The sequence below is a fragment of the Triticum urartu genome, chromosome 3 (genome assembly GCF_003073215.2).
Source record: "Triticum urartu cultivar G1812 chromosome 3, Tu2.1, whole genome shotgun sequence".
Taxonomy (NCBI): domain Eukaryota; kingdom Viridiplantae; phylum Streptophyta; class Magnoliopsida; order Poales; family Poaceae; genus Triticum; species Triticum urartu.
The window spans coordinates 584,959,020-584,967,425 of record NC_053024.1 but is presented as its reverse complement, the minus strand read 5'-3'; the positions used below and the strand labels follow the sequence as shown (position 1 = coordinate 584,967,425).

The 8,406-nt window shown below is 45.1% G+C and overlaps 1 pseudogene; it reads left to right on the top strand.

The window, feature by feature from the left end:
- Positions 1-4,113: 4,113 nt before the first annotated feature.
- LOC125546984 lies at positions 4,114-4,804 on the top strand (annotated as a pseudogene).
- The last annotated feature ends 3,602 nt before the right edge of the window (positions 4,805-8,406 follow it).

Here is an 8,406-nt window from a genome sequence, read left to right as displayed (position 1 = left end):
GGAGTGCTATGTCCGGATCACTAGCGAGAGTGATGATTCCGTTCGGCCCGGGCATCTTGAGCTTCATGTACCCGTAATGGGGTATTGCTTGGAAGATTGTAAATGCTTCCCGCCCCAGCAGAGCGTGGTATCCGCTACTGAACGGGGCCACTTGGAATGTGACCTCTTCGGACCTATAATTATCCGGGGTGCCAAACACCACATCTAGTGTGATTTTTCGTGCACAGCGCGCTTCCCGACTGGGAATTATTCCTCTAAAGGTTGTGCTGATTCGCTCAATGCGGTTCCAGTCTATTCCCATTTTTTGAAGGGTTTCCTCATAAATGAGGTTCAATCCGCTGCCTCCGTCCATGAGTACCTTGGTGAGGCGAAAGCCGTCCACTATAGGACTGAGTACCAATGCGGCTGGTGCTCGAGCTGTTCGGAATTTAGGTTCATCACTAGCATTAAAAGTAATAGCCGTGTCACTCCATGGGTTTATTGTTGCTACTTGATAGACTTCGGTGAGGCTGCGGAGTGTTCTTTTTCGCATATTATTTGATGCGAAAGTCTCGAAGACTGTTAAGACTGTACTGGAGTCCCTGAGGTGGCTTTCTGCGGCCTCCAGAATTAGGAGATCTTCGCCCCTTTTGGCCACCTGCCAGAGTATCCAACATGCTCTAAGGCTATGAGTTGGTGTGGCATCCTCTGTACTATGAATTTTACAGGGTCCATTAAGCCATCCCTCCAGTACGGTTCCATGCCCTGTAGAGGGTTTTGGTTTTTTGGTTTTTAACCCGGGTGTCTGATGGCGATGCACCCTTTTATTTCGGACGAGGTTTCTATTCAAGGCCGGATTGTCCCAAAATTTAGCTTTGGTTTTCCGGGCGATTTCCATCGCACAGTACTTTTGTACTATGGACGCCAAGTCAGCGAAGCATGTAAGATCACGATGATCTGTAGCGTTGAGGATTCCCTTGTCCGTGCAATTATTGCAGAAGATTGAGATTGCGTCTTCCTCGCGGCAGTCCTTTATCCTGTTCATAACCAGGAGGAACCTCGCCTAGTAATGATGTACTGTTTCTTCGGGCTTTTGCCTGATTTGGGATAGATCGCTTAAGTTCGGGTGGGTGGGTGGAATTAAATCTAGAACTTCACCCAATCTAAGACTCAGAGGCCAAGGAGTTTCCAAACTCTGAAGTTTGGATTCTTGGATGCTGTCAAGTGAATCTAGCCCGTTGCCTGATTCTAAGTTCAGGTCTTGAGTTACATCCTCCCCTCCGCGGGTGTCCGGCTTGGAGGGATCGGGAATCCGGACGTAGCTAGTCCTTAAGATAGATGAAGAGTCGCCGCACTGTGCCTCTACCACGACAACGTGATGGGTGACTTGGGGAGAATTAATTTCTCTTAGATCGGGTTTAAGCCCAACCTGGTCATAATCCGTAGTGACACCCAAGGTGGCGATGCGATCCAAGAGCTCGTTTACGGAAGAGAGCTCCATTGGATCTAACTGCTCGACGAGTTCCGAGCTGACGTGAAGATTGCTTTTGATGACCCGAGAGGTCACCGTCGGCGCAACGGCCGAACAGGCGGTCATGAGAAAACCGCCTAGCTGGAGAGTTTGGCCGACAGCCAAGGCTCCCTTAGTAACGGCGCCGTCTTTAAAGACGGGAAGAGGCATCCTTCCTGATTGCGACGACACAGAGGAACTCTCAATGAAAGCACCAATGTCGGTGTCAAAACCGGCGGATCTCGGGTAGGGGGTCCCGAACTGTGCGTCTAGGCCGGATGGTAACAGGAGGCAAGGAACACGATGTTTTACCCAGGTTCGGGCCCTCTTGATGGAGGTAAAACCCTACGTCCTGCTTGATTAATATTGATGATATGGGTAGTACAAGAGTAGATCTACCACGAGATCAAGGAGGCTAAACCCTAGAAGCTAGCCTACGGTATGATTTTTGTATGATGAAGTTGTCCTACGGACTAAAACCCTCCGGTTTATATAAACACCGGAGAGGGTTAGGGTTACACAAAGTCAGTTACAATGGTAGGAGATCTTGAATATCCGCATTGCCAAGCTTGCCTTCCACGCCAAGGAAAGTCCCATCCGGACACAGGACGAAGTCTTCAATCTTGTATCTTCATAGTCCTGGAGTCCGGCTGAAGGCTACCCGGACACCCCCTAATCCAGGACTCCCTCAGTAATTCCTAACAACATATAGCTCATTGAGCTAATGCTATTCCAAGATTAATATTTCAGAAAAAGCTCAATGAATGGCATGACATGGATGAGGGAAGTGGACCCCTTAAAATACTAAGGACAAAAAGATTGGCTCAAGCTCAAAGCTCAAAACTCTACATTTTATATTTTAGTGATCCAAGATCACATTGAGTCTATAGGAAAAGCGAATACTATCAAGGAGGGATGAGGTGTTGCTTGATGAGGTTCTTGCTTCATAGTGCTTAGTGATATGCTCCAAAACCCTCAACTACCTTCCCACATCCACATATGACCTAAACCAAAAGTCAAACTCGGGCCCACCGATTGTTTCTATCCGGCGCCACCGAGTTCAGATGTCATAGCCACTGCCACAAACCCTAGGAAAATTGGTCTCACCAATAGGGATCTCGGTCACACCGAGGTGGGGTTGTAATCTCTTTGTTTCCCTTCGTAACGTTTTGGTCCTACCGAGATGAGCGATCGGTCCCACCGAGATTGCAATGTAAACTCTCTGTTTCCCTTTTGTAACATTTTGGTCCCACCGAAATGAGCGATCGGTCCCACCAAGTTTACCTGACCAACTCTCTGGTTAGCTTATCACCAAAATCGGTCACACCGAGATTACGTTATGCCCTAACCCTAACCATATCGGTCCTACCGAGTTGCATCTCAGTCCCACCGAAAATCCTAACGGTCACTAGGTTTGCTAAATCGGTCCGACCAAGTTTCTCAATTCGGTCTCACCGAGATTGGTAAATTGTGTGTAACTATTAGTTTTTGTGTGGAGGCTATATATACCCCTCCACCCACTCTTCATTCGTGGAGAGAGCCATCAGAACATACCTACACTTCCAATACACATTTTTTGAGAGAGAACCACCTACTCATGTGTTGAGGCCAAGATATTCCATTCCCACCATATGAATCTTGATCTCTAGCCTTCCCCAAGTTGCTTTCCACTCAAACATTCTTTCCACCAAATCCATATCCTGTGAGAGAGAGTTGAGTGTTGGGGAGACTATCATTTGAAGCACAAGAGCAAGGAGTTCATCATCAACACACCATTTGTTACTTCTTGGAGAGTGGTGTCTCCTAGATTGGCTAGGTGTCACTTGGGAGCCTCCGACAAGATTGTGGAGTTGAACCAAGGAGTTTGTAAGGGCAAGGAGATCGCCTACTTCATGAAGATCTACCGCTAGTGAGGCAAGTCCTTCGTGGGCGATGGCCACGATGGGATAGACAAGGTTGCTTCTTCGTGGACCCTTCGTGGGTGGAGCCCTCCGTGGACTCGCGCAACCGTTACCCTTTGTGGGTTGAAGTCCCCATCAACGTGGATGTACGATAGCACCACCTATCGGAACCACGACAAAAACATCCGTGTCTCCAATTGCGTTGAATTCTCCAAACCCTTCCCTTTACATTCTTGCAAGTTGCATGCTTTACTTTCCGCTGCTCATAGACTCTTTGCATGCTTGCTTGAATTGTGTTAAGATTGCTTGACTTGTGCTAAGATAGCTAAAATCTGCCAAAGACTAAAATTGGGAAAAGGATAGATTTTTAATTGGTCAAGTAGTCTAATCACCCCCCCTCTAGACACATCTACTTCTAGATCCTACACTTAGGCTTCAAGTGCATACTTGTTAGTTAAACTTATGGTTAAAATGTGACACTAAATACGACTAGTAAGTAGTACAGTAGCAGTACTAGTATACGTCGGTCAAATTATTCATCATGTCCACACATTGATTAACGTGACAACACGCTGCGCGTGAGGTGACACAAGAATCCCGGCGGCGTGTTCGGGTATTTTGGACTTCAGATTTGGAGTACCACTTATCTGTCGAAATCTTTCATCATTCACTTAAAACAGTCGATTGATCATACATTGAGTACCATATAACTGGAATTAACCCATGCAAGTCGAAGAAGGATTGGACGGTGCTGCCGCTGGCGTCAAGTTCGATCCCACAGATCAGGAGCTGATCGAGCACCTTGAGGCCAAAGTGAGTGCTGACATCGCGAGATCTCACCCTCATCGATTTGTTCATACCAACCATCGACAGCGAGCACGACATATGCTACACCCATCCTGAGAAACTTCCAGGTAAGACACCGATCGGCCGTCTACTTGCACAAACATATTCCTTTGTTTATAGCTCTATTTTTCTTTTTAGACGCAGACCTGGTGAAGCAATTACAATTTGACAGTTAATAAAAAGTGAAACAAGTGACTGCAACATGCCAAAGATGTTTTGAAAATGCCAACTACGTACACTAAAACCTGTATTCGACAATACTGCAGGTATCACACTGAGTGGCCTAAGCAAGCATTTCTTCCAGCGCAATTCCAGGGTGTTCAAAAGGGGCACGTGGACGCGTCGCAAGATATATTCGGACTGCGGCATGCACGTGATGTGGCACAACACCGGCAATACCTTGCCGGTGATGGTCAACGGCCGGCAGACGGGCAGCAAAAAGGTTCTGGTGCTGCACACCAACAAGAACTTCGACCAGCAGAGGACCAACTGGGTGATGCACCAGTACCACCACGGGGACCTGGAGCAAGAGAAGGAGCGGGAGCTGGTCCTCTGCAAGATTTTCTACCAGACGAACACTAGGGCCAGGAGTAAAAAGATTATAAGTTAGTTTGGTATTGGTACTTGTACTACCTTGTCGTCCGCAAGTTGGTATTGTTGTTAACGATCTTTTGGTATGAACTTGGCATTTGCTTCCAACCATCATGCCGAGGGTCGACGTGGATATAAAGCTGAATCATTTGTTTCGAAACAAATTTTCAGGCACCTGATTTTTATTTGATGGGTAGCATAAGCACCTGCCGTCCGAATTCCCAGCTCTCCAAATTTTTCGAAACAAGTGCATGCTCTTATTATCACGATGAAAAAACAATATCCCTGCTGCATCCCAGTTATCAGTCTGTACTTGCAGAATTCTCTCGTTTATTGTTTTTTCAGGTCGAGCAAGTTTCAACTGGGCTGTAGACTGCCCAGGCTTAGTTTTGTTTTTAACAGGCCCAACCCATTATGACAACGGGGAACAAAGATCCAGCAGGTATCTACTGGCCTTTGGCCCGCCAGCGTTAGTTATATTTTGTCTTACAACATCCACAGGCAGTTTCTTTACTGAATCGAACACAGAGCCCAGTTCAATTTTCCTCTTGAAACGCATGTCCTACATCCGTTTTCTAATCTCTACCTATAGTTTTACTAGTTCATATACACATATTATTATATTGAAAATACATAAAATTCCCTTTTCATATTTGCATCCTTATTTTTGTTGTTGTTTTCCCTCCCAGCGCTGATTTTTTTACCACTGGTTTTCCCTTAAACCAACTCAATTGTCCCACGTCTTATTTGCTTACAAAAAAACATTTTTTTGGCAAATCAATAAGTTCTTAAAAAAATGTTAATCATTTCGGGATTACAAAAGTTGGGACTCCACCGAAATATGCAAAATAAGGTTGAACTTTTTGACCGTGGTCCTGGGCAGAAAATGGGCTGTAATAAATTACTTAAGAATTAGCAGATGGGCTGCAAATTATTAAAAAATAGCAAATGGGCTCTATGTTGTCTGCCACAGATTTGAGGGCTGACTTGTGGGCCTACTAAGTTCATGCGTACACAAGGTTTATCAAAAAAGAAAGTTAGTCAACAATCGACTCTACCAGCGTCAGACCATGAGATGTCAATCTAACGGCAATCGTGCTTCTTCAGTCTCTGATCTTCCTGCCCGAGCCGCCCAAACCAGCGCCGTCGGAACCGCCTGCTCCCGCCTCCCGTGGCCGGCTGTGCTGCCGGGCAGGCCTCACGGCCCCATCATATACTCACATCCCTGGCCTGTCTATCCCTCTACTCACCCACACCTCCTGTTATTTTCCGGCGACGCCAGTCGAACCAGTCAACCCTCGTACTCTGCTCTGCGTGGGCTGCCACTGCCGTGTCTTCCCCGGCTCCGTGTCATTCCCTTCGTAGGCCTCGCCGTCGTCCATCGTCCTGGTGCTCTCGACGCGGCGTGGTCAACGTGGTCAACGAACGACATCCATCGGAAGTGGACTGTACGTGGAGAGGCTGACAGCTGGGTCCATGGCGCACACGGAAGCATCCACAAGTGGGACACATCAAGATGAAGAAAACGAGGAAGTACGTCAAGATGAACATCAACAACCTCCTTCTCCACCACGACAAGAGAACGACGACGTCAACAATGAAGAAGGCCAAGAAGAAGAACAAGATGAAGAAGATGTTCAACGAAGACCCAAGCAAAAGCTCTCACGAGTTCGAGCAAGAATTGCCAAAGATCATCCCGTCGAGCAAATCCTCAATGATATACAAACCGGGAGAATCACTCGCTCAAAAACTCGTTTAGCTAACTTTTGTGAAAACTATTCATTCATCTCTAGCATTGAACCTATGAAGGTTGAAGAAGCATTGGAAGATCCAGATTGGATAAACGCTATGCATGAAGAGCTACATAATTTTGAGAGAAACCAAGTTTGGACATTGGTCGAGAAGCCCGACAACAACCACAACATCATTGGTACCAAATGGGTGTTTCGCAACAAGCAAGATGAAGATGGACAAGTGGTTCGCAACAAAGCACGTCTCGTCGCCCAAGGGTACACACAAGTCGAAGGTATGGACTATGGTGAGACGTATGCTCCCGTTGCTAGACTTGAGTCCATTCGCATCTTACTTGCCTATGCTAATCACCATAATATCACCTTGTACCAAATGGACATTAAAAGTGCTTTTCTAAATGGTGAAATAGAGGAGGAAGTTTATGTCAAACAACCTCCCGGCTTTATCAATCCTAAGAAACCAAATCATGTTTACAAACTTCACAAAGCTATTTATGGTCTTAAACAAGCTCCTAGAGCATGGTATAAATGCTTGACCAAGTTCCTTACTACAAGTGGTTTTGAAATTGGTAAAATTGATTCTACTCTTTTTACTAAAAGGGTTAATGGAGAACTATTTGTATGCCAAATTTATGTTGATGATATCATATTTGGTTCAACTAACCCTCTCTTTAGTGAAAAGTTTGGAAAGCTAATGTCAGAAAAGTTTGAGATGTCTATGATGAGTGAACTCAAATTCTTTCTCGGGTTGCAAATCAAGCAAACTAAGGAAGGTACATTTGTCTCTCAAACAAAGTACACCAAGGACTTATTCAAGAAGTTCAATATGCAAGAATGCAAAGGTATGTCTACACCCATGCCTACTAGTGGACATAATGATTTAACCAAAGATGGTGAACCAGTTGATCAAAAGGTTTATCGCTCTATGATTGGTTCATTGTTATACCTATGTGCTTCACGTCCCGATATTATGCTAAGTGTGTGCATGTGTGCACGATATCAAGCTGCTCCTAAAGATTGTCATCTTAAGGCTGTGAAAAGGATAGTGAGATATTTAATCCATACACCAAATTTTGGCATTTGGTATCCTAAGAGGTCTTCTTTTGATCTTGTTGGCTATTCCGACTCAATTATGCCGGAGACAAGGTTGATAGAAAGTCCACTTTGGGTACTTGTCAATTTCTTGGCAGATCTCTTGTGTCTTGGTCTTCCAAGAAACAAAACTCGGTATCCTTATCCACCGCCGAAGCGGAATACATTGCCGCTGGTTCATGTTGCGCTCAATTACTTTGGATGACCCAAACTCTTAAAGATTATGGGATTTATGTGAAACATGTTCCACTGCTTTGTGACAATGAAAGTGCTATCAAAATTGGTCATAATCCTGTACAACATTCTCGAACTAAGCATATTGAAGTTCGTCATCATTTCATTCGAGATCATGTTGCTAAGGGTGACATCAATCTTAAGCATGTTCGCACCGACAAGCAATTAGCGGATATATTTACTAAACCACTTGATGAGAAAGTGTTTTGCAGGTTGAGAGGAGAATTGAACATCATTGATGCTTCGAACTTGGAGTAGAAACTCCATTGGATACATGCAAGACATGAGCTTATGACTAATCCATGATATATCTCTTATGATAACTATCTTATGTCTTGGATATATTTGCACCTTGCATGTTGCCTAACCCATGTAGGTGCTTGGTTGAATCTAATTCCATGAGATTGCGACTCACTCACATCTTGAGCAATCTCTACAAGACCAAGACTCTACACAATAGTGGTTGAAGACAAGGAAGCACAAAACCATTCAAACATTATCC